Below are 17,145 nucleotides of genomic sequence, written 5' to 3' on the forward strand. Positions count from 1 at the left end.
GTTATAGACGGATAGCTACAGGTACAGACGGATAGCTACAGTTATAGACGGATAGCTACAGGTATAGACGGATAGCTACAGGTACAGACGGATAGCTACAGTTATAGACGGATAGCTACAGGTACAGACGGATAGCTACAGTTATAGACGGATAGCTACAGTTATAGACGGATAGCTACAGTTATAGACGGATAGCTACAGTTATAGACGGATAGCTACAGTTATAGACGGATAGCTACAGTTATAGACGGATAGCTACAGTTATAGACGGATAGCTACAGTTATAGACGGATAGCTACAGTTATAGACGGATAGCTACAGTTATAGACGGATAGCTACAGTTATAGACGGATAGCTACAGTTATAGACGGATAGCTACAGTTATAGACGGATAGCTACAGTTATAGACGGATAGCTACAGTTATAGACGGATAGCTACAGTTATAGACGGATAGCTACAGTTATAGACGGATAGCTACAGGTATAGACGGATAGCTACAGTTATAGACGGATAGCTACAGGTACAGACGGATAGCTACAGTTATAGACGGATAGCTACAGGTACAGACGGATAGCTACAGTTATAGACGGATAGCTACAGTTATAGATGGATAGCTACAGTTATAGACGGATAGCTACAGTTATAGATGGATAGCTACAGTTATAGACGGATAGCTACAGTTATAGACGGATAGCTACAGTTATAGACAGATAGTTACAGGTGCAGACGGATAGCTACAGTTATAGACAGACAGCTACAGTTAAAGATGGACAGCTACAGTTACAGAAAGAGAAACCAGGGAGAGGCTTCAGGAAGTTAAGTGAATTGCCCAAGGCCTTAGACTTCCAAGCCCATGCACTTAAAATTTATCCTCTTTTAATAAAAATGTCCAATAGCTAGGCAGGAAAAAAATGATAGTCCCAAGGCACCTGATTGGTCTAATAAAAAGCTGAATGTCCAATAGCTAGTTAGGAGAAATGACAGGTGAGGCTGGTAGGCAGAGAGACTAAATAGGAGGAGAAAGCTAGGTTTGAGAGAGAAGGAAGAATGAGAGAGAAGAGAGGAGAGAACAAGGGAGATGCCTGAAGCAAGAAGCCAGGCAGATGGCAGCCAGACACAGAGAAACAGTGAAGTTAGATATACAGAAGAAAGGTAATAAGCCCCGAGACAAAGGGTAAATAAAGAGAAACAGTTCATTTAAATAACAAGAGTTAGCCAGAAACAGCTGAGCATTCAAAACTAATAAGTATGTGTCATGATTTGGGAGCTGGTTGGTGGCCCAAAACAGAAAGCCTGGTCCACTGCAGCCCAGAATGTATTTCTTCTCTGCAATGTAGATAGATGCTGCATTTGGGGTTACATCAATATTCTTTATAAAGTCCTGGCAAAGGATTTTTAAGCTTTTATTCTTTCAAAAGATGAAACTGTTCCTCAGAAAGAAAAAAAAAAGAAAAAAATACCTTATTCTCTTAGAGAGCACCATCCAGGAGAACTTTCTGGAAGGAAGATGTGTTTTATCTGCATTCCCTAGTACAATTGCCACTAGTCACATATATAGCCTAGGAACTGAGATTCTCATTTTATTTGATTTATATTTAAATGCAGTAGCCACGCTCAGCTTAAGACAACCTAGACTTCTCGGAGGCCATAGAAAGACCTAGGAGTTACATCATCTCATTCAAAGCAGTTTGCAGTGGGTTCAGGGATCTCCTTGAGTAAAACAGTTTTCCCAATAGGCTCCTGAGAGCCACCAAAAAATGCTCCGGTTCTCAAGGGTTAACTAGATATTTCCTGCTGCTCACAGTGTTCAAAGACACCAGATGGGAAAGTTGGATGGTACTGGAGGTGTGAAGGCCCCTGGTGGCTTCCGAGATGGGAAAAGGAAGTGCCCTTTTGCAGCATCCTGGAATATCAGCTTCCAGGCTGGCATCTCAAGCAGGAGGACTGTTGCCTGGGAGACAAAGAACATGAAAGAACACCCAGAATAGGGTGGGGGCTACACGGGGAACCATCCTTGGAGGCCAGTGGCTACGAACCACAGGCTGCACTGGACACGGGGCAAAAGGTGAGGGACTGCTGGGATGGCCCGAGGTTCCAAAGAGGGCAGGGAGGTCTGTGCACATGGGAAGGCTGAAGGAAGGAGCAGAGGCTGCTGGGTGGGGGTGGGGCAGATCGGAACCACGGGGTGTACAGAGTGGGGGAGGCCCACAGGCTTGGGCAAAGCCGCACCTGTGAATTCTCCCCAGTTCAGTACAACTCCTTATTGTCAACCACCAGCTTTTGTAATACATTTGTTAGCAACAGCCACACACAGTAAGCGAGCAGTTACCCTGTAACCTCAGCGGTCACCTTTGGCTTCTCCACTGTCCTCTCCTTCTCTACTGCCCTCTCCGAGGCTGTGGCCATGACTTAGTTACTCTTCTTGCCCAGCAGGACGATTTTCTAATTACTTCTAGCTGGGCTCTCCAGGTATGCCTCCTCCTGAACTTCATTTCCAGGCCTGTTGAATGCCAAATTAATTTTTAATCACCTTTGAGGTGCTGAGTTTAATAACCCAGATTGAAAGGGACACGGAGAACAGGATGTACAGGAAAACTTTTGGGGTTCTCCTCGGGAATGGGGAGCGATGTGTTTCTGGAATGTTGTGTGGGTGGGAATGCCTGACTCTCCCCGCTAGAGTGCTGGAGTATTCGGGAGTCGGCAGGCCAGCTGTGCAATGGATGGCGTGAGAGAAGGAAAAACGAGAGTCTCGCTTAAGGATGAACGACAGAAGTTGGCAAGAATTTAAGTCCCAAGTCATGGAATAAAGGTAGATCCGCTCATCCACAGCCCAGTGTTCCTTTTGTATGCCTCTCCCCACTCTAAAACCAGTCCCCTTTTAAAATCCAGGTTGGCCTCAAATTCCTGTGTGGCTGAGTATTGCACGCTGTACGTCACACCAGTTTACGTGATACCGTGGGTGGAACTCAGGTCCTTGTGCATGCTAGAGCAACATGCTTAGCAACCGAACTCTGCCTCAGACCCTGAAAACAGATTTTCAAAATATTTAGATTTTTAAAAAATGCGTATGAGTGTTTTGCCCAGACATACATATGTGTACCATGAGTTTCAGTGCCTGTGGAGGACATCAGATCCCCTGGCACCGGAGTTACAAACGCTTGTGAGCCACCAGATGGGTGCTGGGAATAAAACTCAGGTCCTCCAGAAGAGAGGCGCGGCTTTTTTTTTTTAATATTTATTTATTAAAGATTTTAAATTTTTGAAGGAAGTTAAGATAATATTCACACGTGGAAGCTGCCAGACATTCACGTGTGTGCAAGCATGTAAACACTTTGACTGGAGCACAGCAGCACACACTTACACATGGCTGTTGCCAGCCCACAGGGGCAGAGGTGAGCAGTTGTGACATGTATGTCACATTCAGTGTACTGAGGAGAACACAATATATTTACATTTTAGCCATTTCCAGGAAAAAAGTTTTCTGACCTTTGACCTAAGCCAGTTATGAGATACTTCCCTCTTTTTTTCCCAGGCTTCCTTGCAGCTAAGAGTGCGTCCCTAAAGCAGAAAGCAGAGCTCTCCGGGGGGAGACTGCTATAGAGCCCTGCTGTTCAAAGGAAAGGGTGAGATATGCCTGGGAGCTCTCCCACCTACTTCCTGTCTGAACTGAGAGTTTGCTCTGGGGAGCCCACCCAGCCCTCTTTGAGAACCCAAACCTACTGAGAGACAGGAAACACAGGGTGGTGAGCTCAGGTAAAAGGGCTGGGTTCCCATTGGCTGTGGTCCAAGAGAGGGGGAATGTCTACTCTGGGCACCTGCCCAGAGGCTAGGCTATGTGTTGCCTGGATCCTAGGAGCCACTCGTCCTTTGGGTTGGACTGAGAACAGGTCAGCTCTGCTGGGAACTAGTCCCATGGCCTCTGATTGCCGGATTCACGTCAGCACATGGAAGGGTGTGAGGGAAACTGAGGTGTCACCACTGTTGGATTCTGGGGGCCTGGGAATAGCATATCTCATGTTTCCTCATTCCCTCAACTCCTGCGACAGCTCCCAAGAGTAGTCTCAGCAACGCTGGGTGGTTAGGAGAGTATGTGGAGGATGAATGAATGAGTGGATAGATGATAGATGAACGAACGAATCAATGAATGAATGAAAAAAACATTTACTAAGAGGCAGTTACAAAGCTGAAAGCCTAGAAAGTCTTACCTAGGAATTACATTATTTAACAAAGGAAACTGAGTTTATGGCGGGATAATTGCATTCCTATGCTCATAAGAATTAGGAGAAAAAAAGTTGGGATCCCAGCTCCAAGGCTGGTCCAAACCCTGGCACAGACCTCTCCTGCCTCAGCTCCTTGGCCATTTCCTGAGGCAATGCTAGGCCCAGTCTGTAGAGGTGGGTGAAGAATCCACCTTGACCTAGGGGAAAGCAATAAAGGAAACTTCCTGAGTTTGGGCGCCGGCCAGTCACTTTTTTCCTTCCCGCCCTCCAGTTCTGCTCTGAGAACTGCCAAGAACACGTCACCTCCTTAGCAGGTGCTCAGAACATATTTGGAGGATGAATGTGTTGCCTTGTATCAGTGCAAATTCCTCAGCAAAAAGTCACAGGCTGCGCGATTTCAGTAAAGCAGGTAAAACTGATGTCATATCTCCTAGCTTTGCAATAGATCGGAATGTGCATCTTGGTGTCTGAATCAGCGTTCCGCCACGCTATACAAGCCCAGGATGCTCATCACTCACCGTCACAGAACAACGGTATGCGCGCTGAGAGAGCCGCTCGCTATGCCAAGCATGGCGACGTAAGCGCTCTCGTTTAAACTTCATCGCAACAGGACGGGGTGAGTATTTATGGCTGGCCTTCTTTTACAGCTAAGGAATTTGAGGTCCAAAGAGGGTAAAGTAACTTTGCAAAGGCCACAGCAGTCAGTGCCAGAGTCAGGTGGAAACCTAGATCTGGTCCTGCACGGGAGAAGAGGGCAGGTGGAGGATTGGCGTTGCAGCTCAGCAGGCAGAATGCTCGCCTAGCATGCCCAGGGTCCCGGACTTGTCCCCAGAACTGCATTACTGGGCACAGTGTCCCATGCTGTGTTCCAGCACCCACCGAGCAGAGGGAGGAAGGCCAGAAGGTTTAGGTCATTCTCAGCTATACAGCGAGTTTGGGGCCAGCCTGGGAGACCCAGATCGGGGGCGGGGTGAGGAGCAGTGAAGAGTCTAGGGGGTGAACCTCACAACTGCTGCCCCGGACTCCGCATGCTGAACACTGCAGTGAGAGGACTGATGGGAAGAGGGCAGCGTGGTGCCTAAGTAGGAGTGGTCGAGGCTCCGTGTGCCCACGGGACGTCATCTCAGAGGGCCTCTTCCTGGGCCAGGCTCAGAGGCAGTGTGACTGCCCGGCTGATGTGTGTACTAAAGGGTGGGGTCCATGTATTAGGAGTGGCTGGGTTGGGCCGGACTGGCCTTTGTGATGCTTCCCACGGAGAAGCTGGTGATTCATTGCCCTCCCCAGGCTGCCCAGCCACTCTCAGGGCACAACTTGTGAACAAGTCAGAAACTGTCATCTGGGCCAGAGAGAAAGACGGGGAGATGAGGGGGCTTCTAAGGCCACCCCCAGTCTCCTGCCGACCCCAAATCTTACCTTCTGAACTACATACTGGACCCATACTGTTCATAACTCAGAACCTCCCTCACCTGTGGCTGGAAACCTTCCTTCACCCAATTTCTGAACTTTTTTTTTTTCTGGAAAGTTCTAGAAACTCTACTCTCCTGGGCTGGCTCTGAGGTACAACTACTTCAGTGCAAAGTAGGGGTTCTGCTGCCTGGAGTACTCTCGGGGTACTTCTGGGAGGTGCGCAGCAATAAATCAATCCGCGTGAACCATTAATCAATACTTTCCGGAAGTTTGGTCAGGCCAATGCAGGTTTGTCGTCCTAGTAAATAGGTCTGGGTTCCTCAGACTAAAGAAAACAAGAGGCATAGCCTAGCCCATGAGGCACCTGAAAACCCGCAATCACCATAACAGCACAATTAGAGGAAGAATTAAGTGTCAAACTGTGAGAGTCTCCCTTGGCCCAGCAGGACTTTCAAAATGACGGGTGAGCCAAGCAAGTTTGCCAAAAAGGCAAACAAGACTGGATGAGTTGAACAACAGACATGAATCGTCTCAGAGCTCTGTGTCGGGAGGCTGAGGGCAAGGTGGCACCAGGGCTGGCTCCCTCTGAGGAGCTGAGGGAGTCTCTTTTGCACTGCTGTCTTGCTTCTGCTGGTGGACCAGCATTTGTTTGTGCTAGCTCGTTTCTGCTGCTGAAACATATTCATGAGGTACTTGCTCTGCCACCGTCTTCAATCTGTCTATGTTCTCAGAGTGTGTGCCCGTGTTTTTCTTTTTGGTTCCTGTCCTGGAACTAGCTCTTCTAGACCACTCTGGCCTCGAACTCACAGAGATGCTCCTCCCTCTGCCTCCCGAGTGCTGGGATTAAAGGCGTGCGCCACCACCGCCCGGCCCCCTATGTTTTTCTTTACAGAGATGCCAGGCAGAGTGGATGAGTGTCCTGTTCTCACCACCCAACCACATCTGCAAAGACCCCGTTTCCACGCAAGACTGAATTCTGAGGTGCCTCGGGCACCATGGGTTCAGCCCATGGATTAATTTAACCCATCGCAAGTGGGGTTCTGCCTCCAGAAGCCAGGAGCACATTTAGATCATACACGTATGCCTCCCCCAAGGAGTCCTCCTGAAAATTACAAATTGGCGCCCAGCCCTTTGAGGAGGCACCGGTTCCCACATTATCTTACTTACAGCTCAGGTGTGACCGGCCCCACCCTGGGTGAGAGGGTAACTGTGAACAACAGTCTCTGGGAGGTCATGAAGAAGTGAACCAACATGAGACAGAGGTTAAAAACAGCCCCAGCAACAGTGGGAAGTAGAGCGTTAGACGACCTTTGGCCTTTGTGACTTTGATTTTCAAACAGCACCCAGGAGGTCACAAGGTCTTGATGACACAGCTTTCCACTTTGCACCCTGGAAATTTCCGACCCTGGGGAAGTGTGCCCATACACGGTGATATACTTCTTTCTTCTCTCTGGGCAGACCTTCAGAAGCTTCCAGAAAGAAGCCTGGGGAGGGTCCTGTGAGGACCTGGGATGTAGTCCTGTCTGTGCCTGCACTGTCTTTCAAAGCAGCTGGGTGACTCAGGAAGCCAAACAAGGTACTTGAGCCCCCATTTTCTCATCTGCACAACAGGAATGAGAAGGAAGAGTTGTCCTGCCTGCCATCTAACAAGTGAGGGCCAGTCTAAGAGGAGCGGCTGGCCTTGGGGTGCAGGAAGGCTTTTGGGACACTGGGTCCCATCAGTTGCTGAGTTTGCCCTTACTGCACAAGCACTCCAGACACCTGGAAGAGGTATCAGCTGTTGTCAGACCTTTGCTTGGTGCCCTGGGTGTGGTTCCCGACACCTGGAAGAGGTATCAGCTGTTGTCAGACCTTTGCTTGGTGCCCTGGGTGTGGTTCCCAAGTGGGCAGTGCCAGCATGGAGGGGTGGGAAAATTCTGATTCTTGGGGGCTGGTGAGATGACCCAGCGGGTAAAGGCACTTGCTGTCTAATTCTATGCCCCGAGTTCCATCCCTTCAGAACCCACAAGGTAGAGAAGGAGAGAACTGACTGTGGATGAATTTGCCCTTTGACCTCCACTCACATATGCACAGCCACGCCCCCACCTCCAACAAATAAATGAACAAATGTATATTTTTTAAAAAGCTGACTCCAAGAATTATTAAACCGAATATGTATTATAACAAGAACCTCAAGAGATCTATGCACTCGTTCATATTTGAAGAACACAGCTTCCGGGGCATCGTTCCTGCTGTGGGTCCATTCCAGGCCTCTGATGAGCATGAGGGCCTTACTTTCTCTAGGAGGATGGTCCCCCTCCTCCAGCCCTAGCTCCAGGCGCAGCACAGGGACTGAGCTGTTCTTAAATTGGCCCAGATGACAGTGGGACTCACTTCCAGAGCTTAAGACCAAAGAGGCTGGCTTCATGCATATCCCTCAGTTTAGGGTGGAAGCCGGGAACTGGGAGCCATGCTGGTCACCGCTACAGCGAGTCCAGGAAGAGTCCTCCCAGAGAGGAAGGGACAAGCTGCAGACAGAGAGAATCCCTCCTGCCTACATCTCCTGAGCTCCAGTTTTTGCCCTCCCCTTCACAGATGGGCCCGTGCTTCCCAACTCTTGTAAGATCGGAAGAACGGGACTGAATGAGGTGGGCAGGGGTGAGGGGTGTCTGACAAGGCCCACAATGGCTAAAGTCAAACCCCCACACTGGAGCCCTAAGGTGGAGCAGCTGGCGAGGGAGAGTCTTTCAGACAGGGGATCCTGCCTGCACCCCCTGCAGAGCAGGTACAGGTAAGTGTTTCCTGAAATCCAGGCTCTGCCTGTCTTGTTTTTTCTGTGCAGCCTTCAGGCTTCCACTCTAAACTGAAAATCTAGGGCTTCCTGCATGCTAGGCAGTGCTCTACCCACTGAGCTGCACCCCCAACCCCTCCCAGAGGTCTGTTTTGGCACAGTGTGGTAATCTGATGGTGGTGTTTATGTGAGCCGTGGAAGGACTGTGCTGGTGGTGAGACCCATGTGCATGCCGAGACAGCAGAGGTGGAAAGAAGAAGTGCTCCCAGGAACGTGGTGGCAGGGTGTCAAATGTGTGCCCAATAAACAGATGGGCAAACTGAGTCCTTCCACAGTCCGGCCATTGCCTCATTTATTATCCACCCTAAGGGCAGGATTTCCTGTCTCAGAACCCAGACTGCCCTTCGGTTAATTCCCAGTTCATCACGGGTAGTAGCCCCACCTGGGGGTGTCTGCCTCTGTGAGCTCCTTCCGCCAAGTCCATTGTCTTCTCTGAGCTGAAGAAGCTGCCAGCTTTTTGGAAGCAGCACAAAGCCCCTGGGTTGCACCTGCCACTTCTTCTTTTCTTTTTTAGAGATAAAAGAGATAAAATCACTGGTCACATTTCCGCCCTCCACTCCCAGAGAGCAGCTTTCAGCACAGATGTGTCCCTACAGGGAGGCCATCACTTCAGAACGTCTGAGGATTCCTCAGTGCTCTCGTTATAATCTGGGGAATGTTAGAATTATAGCGCCAAGTGTTTCAGAGCCTTGGAGTCTGGGAGGAAGTGAGGCTGGGGGGAGGGTGCAGGGAGGAAGGGGAGAGGGAGAGAGGAAGTCTGGGAGGAAGTGAGGCAGGGGTGGGTGTGGGGAGGAAGAGGAGAATGAGGGGTTCCCTGTCAGAGGCGTGGAGACGTGGCGCACGCTGCCCACAGCTGAGGCAGGGCTGTGTCTTCTCAGCCGAGGGAAGCGGAAGAGTTTATACACTCAGCCAGGATGCCGGGCGGAGAGAGGCTTGGCCACCTGTACTGGATTTCCAGATCTGCTCCACTGGATAAGCGTGTGACTGCTCACCTCATATCTTCCAATGTTTTACTGTGCTCTGCCGCTTCATCCTCAGCCACTGCTGCTGTGACTTACGGGGGTCCCAGCCACACTTCTTAGCACACAGAGTGCGCTTTGCAAACAAGGCTGCCTGCCCATCACTATCGCCATGCTTCTGGACAAAGCGACACCCAGTGCCTTTCTCCTCTCACGTTCCGCTGAGGGAAACTGAGAAAACCAATTTCCTCTCAATACCCTGCGGATGAACTCGGGCTAGCTTTCCAGGGGCTCGTGAAATAATAACAACATTCTTTCCTTGCTTTCGTGCCAAGTACCGTGAAGCAGATCTTAGGCACACCTCAAGGATGCTACTATCTCCACTGTTTAGAAGAGTAGGCAGGGAACTCTGCCAGGCTCACAGACACCTGGAAACTCTACGCTGAGGCGGGCACCTCACAGCTCACTGCCAGAGCCCTGGCATAGACTGCCTGCCTCTTGGGAAAAATCATTAGTAAGATTTGGGGAGAGTCTATTGTTTGGATGCTGGACCACAGTGTGGGTGTTGTTAGGAGACCTGAGCCTCCCCCCCCCCGCCCCCCAGCACATAGTGAGCTCTCTGAGACAGCACAACCTCCCATGTCACTGGGGACAGTCATGGAGGAGAGAGCAAAGGCTCAGCTTGTCCTGCAGAGAGTCAGGACAGAAGCCACAGAAAAGGCTGCAGGCCTATCTAACAGCAAGAGTCAGAACCCTTGACTGGCAGGCAAGTCAGGCCCTGCAGCAGCTGAGCCAGGCTGAGTCTCCCAGGTTTGCTGGGTCTGTAGAGAGATCTGTGCTCTGACTAGCTGCAGAGCTCCTGGGGTGGGGGACGGCTTTCTGATTAGCTTCCACGTCTAGAGTCTGTTACTTATTTTGCCCTCCTTATTTTGTCTCAGTGCTTGCTGCAGGAGAGCAAGCTATCCCATGTCATAGGCAGGGCCACTGTCCTGCAGAAGGCATGCAGCAAGTAGTTAACAATGGTGGGGGCGTCTGAGTAGCACAGCCCCACTCCCCACCCCCGCCAGCTACAAGGGCCTCCTTCACCAGCAAGAACATGCTCTCTGGAACTGGCTGGAAAACCCCTCTCCACCCGGCTCTCTTTTGTAAACAAAGCCAGTCATTAAAATGTGTCTTTAGGTCAGCAGTCAGTCTCAAGGAGTTTTTCAGTTCACGGTCTGGAGACAAAACTGGAGAAGACTACCACTGCCTCTCTGGTCACGGAAGAGGGGTGACATAAAGGACCCTTTAATCTCACCCAGACATCTTTGGGCCAGCATGACAGTAAGTCCCCTCCCTGGCAAACACACAGGCTCCTTAACTGGGAACTTTACCACCAGTGACACAATGGAGCCTTGTTTATAGTTGCTAAAAGGTCACAGGAGGTGGGAGATGTCTTGAAGGTCACAAATCTTAGACTCCTTCCTCCCCACTGTCTGGGCTGCTGTAGGGACCGTCGGGCGGTATTCTGCTCCTCTCCGCCCAGCACCTTGATCTGCTGTGCGTGCTGTGCTGACAGATCTCCGTTCAGGACCACGTCTGGTTCTTGCCTAAGATCTCCACTGGCGTGACTCTCACAGTGCAGAATAGTGTCCACTCAATCTGAAAAAGAAGCTGGGTGGTGGTGCACGCACGCCTTAAATATCAGCATTTGGGAGGCAGAGGTAGGTGGATCTTTGTGAGTTTGAGGCCAGCCTGGTCTACAGAGAAAGTTCCAGGTTACACAGAGAAACCCTGTCTCGAGCCACCCCCTCCCCATAAAAAGAAGATATGTTATAGGGAGCTGGCTGAGGAAATACAGAATCACTAGGTTCACTCTGTCTCAGCAGTGGGGTTTGTGGGGGTTTGTGGGCTGTGCCTGTTCCTTGTAGGATACTTAGCAGCCTAAGCATCTTCCCCACCTGCCCGACAACCAAAACTGTCCCCACACATGACTCTGGGACAAATTACCTGGATAAGAACCAGAGCCACTGGTATGTATGGCTGGAGTCTGGAGATAGAGAGTGTTTAGAGCTGGCTATGCTGGCTCAAACCAGGAACCTAATGCTCAAGAGGCTGAGGCAGGAGGCTTGCTTTGAGTTCAAGGCTAGCTTGGGGTACTTCATGAGTTGTAAGCTAACCTGGACTACAGTTTGAGACCCTATCTAAAAACAAAATGAAGATAAAACAGAAAGAATGATGAGTGAGGTGATTTGAATGACAATGCTCCCACAGGCTCATGGTTTGAATGCTTAGTGGAACTATTGAAGGAAGGATTAGGAGGTGTGGCCTTGTTGGAGGAGGTGTGTCATTGCCAGTGGGTTTTGAGAACTCAACAGTTCATGCCAGGTGCAGTCATTTTCTCTCTCTTTCCATCAAGAACTTTAGGATCAGATGTAAGCTCTTAGCTACTGCTCCAGTGCTGTGATTGCTTGCTTCCTGTTGTGCTCCTAGCTATGATGATAATGGATTAACCCTCTGAAACTAAGTGAGGCCCCAATTAAATGCTTTCTTTTATAAATTGCCTTGGTCATGCTGTCTCTTCACAGCAATAGAAAAACAGCGAAGAGAATGAATAAGAATAAAAAATAAGAACCAAATAGCAAACACAAGTAGCAGGCCCAGGTGTGAGTGTTTCATACAAAATCACTTCAACTTTACAGCATCCCCACTATCTGTGTGAAGAATCTGAGGCACAGAGAATTTAATTTGGCCAAGGTGACAGAGCGAGTGGCTGCAATGAAGCCAGTAACTCTGTTAAGAGAAAGAAGCAAGTAAGAAAATGGTACTCATGGCATGGTTTCATTTTTCAAACACATACATGCATTAGTGTCACAAAACACAAGTATTAGTGGTCATGAGTTGGGGGGGCAGTTGCAGAGGAATCTTAGTTTACCTTTTAATACAGAGCCTGTGCTATTTATGTAGGAAGGGAACAAATGGGATCTCATCCCTAGCATTGGACGCAAGGTATCTACCCCAGTTCCTGCCTGTTGCAGAAAGCAACTCCAAGGTAAGCAGTTTAAAGAAGGGGAGATTTTGTTTGTTCATGGTGTAGGGTGTGCTCCATTCGTGTGTGGAAGTCAGAGCAACAGGAGCTGGAGCAGCAGGTCACATCACACCTGCAGTCAGGAAGCAGAGAGCCACGAACGCCTGTGCTCAGCTCCCTTTCTACCTTTCTTATGGTCCAAAGGCGGCACCACCCACAGTGGGCAGGCCTTCCCATCTCAGGTGACCTAACTAAGATGCCCTCCCACACGCCACATGTGTGCCCAGACTTCTATCTCTCATGTGACCTAGAGCTCACCAAGTTGGCAACTGAGGTTAACTATCTCAGTGCCTTCTCATCTCAAGTCTGGGGTGACTAACAAGTAGGGACATTAGCTCTGAACCGAGGCAGGCATGGATGGGTTGGGATCTCCACCAAGTGTTGTCTGGAGTTGAAGATGGGAATGTGGTACAGCAATGGGTAGCCTCTTAGGAGTCCCTAGGGAAGCTGTTTGTCATCCCTTTTAGAAGATGATGGGAAAGGGGGGTTGCTATGAACAAAACCCTTGTCATTTTCTTATTGGCCATTAGAAAGCACAGCAGCCCTCTTGGACAAGTAGGGGAAGTGGAAGGATTGCCCAAGTGGCTGTCAGGCAGGGTGAGGCAGGTGCTAACACATCGGCATGGGTTAAAACCATGGCAGAAGCAGCCGGCAGTGGCGACACACACCTCTAATCTCAGCACTCGGGAGGCAGAGGCAGGTATGTCTCTGTGAGTTTGAGGCCAGCCAGGTCTATGGAGCAAGTTTCAGGACAGCCAGGACTACACACAGAGAAACTCTGTTTCAAAAAACAAACAAACAAACAAAGCCGGGCGGTGGTGGCGCAAGCCTTTAATCCCAGCACTCGGGAGGGGGAGGCAGAGGCAGAGGCAGGCGGATCTCTGTGAGTTCGAGGCCAGCCTGGTCTACAAGAGCTAGTTCCAGGACAGGCTCCAAAGCTATACTCGAAAAACTAAAAAAAAAAAAAAAAAAAAAAAAAAAAACAACCTTGTGGTTTTTGCACCCACGAGATCATTTTATGAGAAAACGAACCCATAGATAGTATGTCTCACTGTTGCTGAGATTAACGGTTGCAGAATAGAGAGAGGCCGGAGTAGAAATGGGCTTTGAAATCAGATAGATCTGAACTGAGCCCAGCTGCACTTAACCAGTCCTTCCCTAAAGAGCTAGGAGTTGCCGCTGCACACAGATATGGAGGGCTGTGGGTGGCTGGGGTTCTCTAGGAGAACACGAAGCCCAATTTCCATCACAATCGTGTTTAATGGATGATCACTGTTGCTACTGCCACCCCGGGGGTGGACTGATGGCTGATGTTTTCTTCTTATACTTTGGTCAGTTGTATATCAGCATAGTTATTTTTAGAATCAAGAAGAAAAAAATAATCTCATGAAACAAAATAAAGGTGGTGAAAGATTTACAGGGAGCAAAGGGCAGCCAGACAGCCGTTCTTTGGAACCTGTTCTGGGAGCTGGAAGCGGACCTACAGCGAAGGAGGCCCCAAGAGGCAGGTGGCTGCCCCCGCGGCTTTCCCAATAGCGAACTTCCTGCCTTTGAGCCCACTCACCACACAGATCTCAGGGAAACCCCAGCGCCACAGTGCCGCCCCCGTTCCCCGGACACCCACACCCGGGCGCTGGTATCGGGTAGGTTTCTTACTGACTCGAAATAGCTCTGGTGGTTTCTAGTTCCCAGCTACTCCCTTTCATGGGCCGGGGCTTCCCCAGAGCAAAGGCTGTTTCACCAGCGCAAGGGGACAAACACAGAATTCATCTTTGGTGCTGTTCTTTTCTTTCGCTATCTTTCTTATGCTTTATTTTAAATATTTTAAGTCATCCATTAGATAAACTATATTTCATTAAAATGTCTACTCTGTACATTAAAAGGTGATCCATGGAGTAACAAGGCCACACACAAGAGTACGAGAAAATCTTTACAAGTTGTGTATCTGATAAAGGACTAATATCCAGGATATACCAAGAACTCCTACCACCACCACCAGCAACAGAAACCAAAACAAACCAACTCAACCATAAGCAATGACTCGATGTTTTTCTCTATAAGTCATAAAGATGGCCAATAAGCAGGAAGTCAGTGCATGGCCCACAGGAGAAATGCAAATCACACCCACAATTAGATACTTCACACCCATCAGAGAAGCTACCCTTTAAAAAGAAGGTAGTAAGTGCTGGTAGGATGCCCTGGGCACCATTGGCAGGAGAAGAAAATGACTACCTCTATAGAGATGGTAGTATTTTTCTTTAAAGAAGAAAGGAAATAAAGGAAAGAAATAGAATTACTGTATAGTCCAGCAATTCCGGGTATGAACACAAAAGAATGTTTGAAGGTCATGAAAACTGAGCAAGGTGGCAAAGGGGCGGATTCTAGCTCTGTGTTCTGGGTCACCCGACAGCCACCAAGGCCAAGCAAGAGTGCTGTGCGCAAGGTGGTGACCGTGTACTGCGAGGACACCAATATTTTTGGCAGCTTCTGCAGAAACAAGTTAAAGTATCTGGCCTTTCTCCGGAAGAAGAAGGACACCAACCCTTCCTGAGCCGTGTTCACCTTGGCTTGAAAGCAACCTTTCCTATCTAACCACACCCCTGCCCCTCCCGGCTCCACCTAGAAGAGGAGAGGGGAGTCTGAGCACTTGGGGAAGGGAAAAGGGAGGGATTCCAGAATATTCTAGAATTCAAACTTTTTGGCTCAGGCTCCATTTCATTGGAAAGTCCCCTTAGAGGCACAAAGGGCCTCTACACAGAGGTAATGGGGAAACGTGGGCGCTTAAAAAGGCCTCGGAGGAAAACACAAGGATAACATCAAAAGCCCGGTATCCAGCCCCCTCATTTGCCAGGGCACCATCATAGGCAGCGGCCGGGCCAAAGAGGAGGGCGTTTAGTAAGACCTGGGCTCTGCCCACATTTGGCCAAAGTGTAACACAGGGAACTCAGACTTACAAAAATGGATCACTGAACAGTAAAATAGTATGTGTGGGAGCATGTACACAGACAACTGTGCAATAAAAAAAAAAGAAACAAAAACAAAACAAAACAAAAAACCACCCCGAACTTAGAAGTGGCTGAAATTCAAATATACATTTCCCCAAAGATATACAAATGGTCAGTAAGTATGTAAAATGAGGTAATGGAAGCACAGATCTGAACCAGACCACAGTGACATTCAAGCCCACCGGTGAAGCAACGACAGACACTGACAGACGCTAGGAAAGGTGGGGACGCTGGAATTCTCACGCACGCTGGTGGCCATTGAAACAAAGCAGCTGTGAGTGGTACGTTTTAAAATGAAAGTTTGAAAAAATAGGAAACGAAAGTTACAAATGAAATAGGGCTCTGAAAAGAAACAAGATTTAAGACTTTACATTCAAATGCATTGTGTTTTCTCGTTGATGGAAAAAATGAGGTATAATCCTTAAAAATTGCTATTTATTCAATTTATACAGTGAATGCATGCAAACTGCACTAGACTCTTTTTTACACTTTTAATTTATTTACATATGTACTGAGAATAAACAGAACTAGGAATATCAACAGATTCACCCATAAGTTGGTTTTTTTTTTTTCTGAAATCTTTAATTTAAAATGCTTCATTTAAAAGGGCTGGGGGATAGCTTTGCCGGTAACGTGCCTGCTGCAAACACTTGTATTCCCAGCACCCACAAGGAGCCCAGTGGCAGCTTGTCCCTGTCACCCGAGCTCTGGGTCAGCAGGTTTCAGGACGGTTGTCCAGGACTAGCCTCTGGGCCAAACTGCCACCATTGCAGAAGTTTGGCCAGGCTTGCTTATTGAAGATCCTCACAGCTGAGCTGAAGGAGGGGGGCAGAGATGGTTATTGGACCCTCACCTGAGTACCCAGCCCCCAACCCAACCAACTATATGCAATTCTCCTCAAATTTCTCATAGTCTTGGGGACTCTGGAAAGTGCTGGAAGATCTAGGTGGGGAGAAGGAAGAGGCTCCCCCTCGCTGCACAGGTCAGTGAGGAGTCATCATTCCTGCTGCTTACAGACAGACTTTCCATGGTGGCCACTCTGTGGTTGTCCATGTTCCTCTTTATAACCTCTCACCCACGCCCTGTAAGTCACACACACACACACACACACCTTTATTTTAAATACAGCGTGGTGGCACATGTTGAAATCCCAACACGGGTTTTTTTTTAATTGGGAAGTTATTTATTATTATTATTTTTATTGAGCTTTACATTTTTCTCTGCTCTCTTCCCTGCCTCTCCCCTCCCCTTCAATCCTCTCCTAAGGTCTCCATGCTCCCAATTTACTGAGGAGATCTTGTCTTTTTCTACTTCCCATGTAGATTAGATCTATGTATGTCTCCCTTAGGGTCCTCATTGTTGTCCAGATTCTCTGGGATTGTGATTTGTGGGCTGGTTTTCTTTGTTTTATGTTTAAAAACCACTTATGAGTGAGAACATGTGATAACTGTCTTTCTGTGTCTGAGTTACCTCACTCAAAATGATGTTTTCTAGCTCCATCCATTTGCCTGCAAAATTCAAGCTGTCGTTATTTTTTCTGCTGTGTAGTACTACACTGTGTAAATGTACCACATTTTCCTTATCCATTCTTCGGCTGAGGGGCATTTAGGTTGTTTCCAGGTTCTGTCTGATGTGGGGTTAGTGAAGATCTTTTCC

The 17,145-nt window shown here is 48.7% G+C and overlaps 2 long non-coding RNA genes across 4 annotated transcripts; one reads left to right on the forward strand and one right to left on the reverse strand.

Moving 5' to 3' along the window:
* Positions 1 to 1,757: 1,757 nt before the first annotated feature.
* LOC126505443 (uncharacterized) lies at positions 1,758 to 7,092 on the reverse strand. Of its 2 annotated transcripts, none has more exons than XR_007592909.1 (3): positions 6,796 to 7,092; positions 2,351 to 2,501; positions 1,758 to 1,952 (listed from the first exon to the last, which is right to left on the reverse strand). It is a non-coding gene; the product is annotated as an uncharacterized lncRNA (long non-coding RNA). The 2 variants fall into 2 exon arrangements; XR_007592908.1 differs by having other exon boundaries at positions 2,331 to 2,501.
* Positions 4,618 to 10,579, forward strand: LOC126505432 (uncharacterized). 2 transcript variants are annotated; one of them, XR_007592907.1, is made up of 4 exons: positions 4,618 to 6,091; positions 7,087 to 7,398; positions 8,203 to 8,398; positions 9,337 to 10,579. It is a non-coding gene; the product is annotated as an uncharacterized lncRNA (long non-coding RNA). The 2 variants fall into 2 exon arrangements; XR_007592906.1 differs by having other exon boundaries at positions 7,087 to 7,204.
* The last annotated feature ends 6,566 nt before the right edge of the window (positions 10,580 to 17,145 follow it).

Source organism: Alexandromys fortis, unplaced genomic scaffold (genome assembly GCF_014885135.2).
Source record: "Alexandromys fortis isolate MF-2015 unplaced genomic scaffold, M_Fortis_MF-2015_v1.1 scaffold_16, whole genome shotgun sequence".
In the NCBI taxonomy this organism is placed as follows: Eukaryota; Metazoa; Chordata; class Mammalia; order Rodentia; family Cricetidae; genus Alexandromys; species Alexandromys fortis.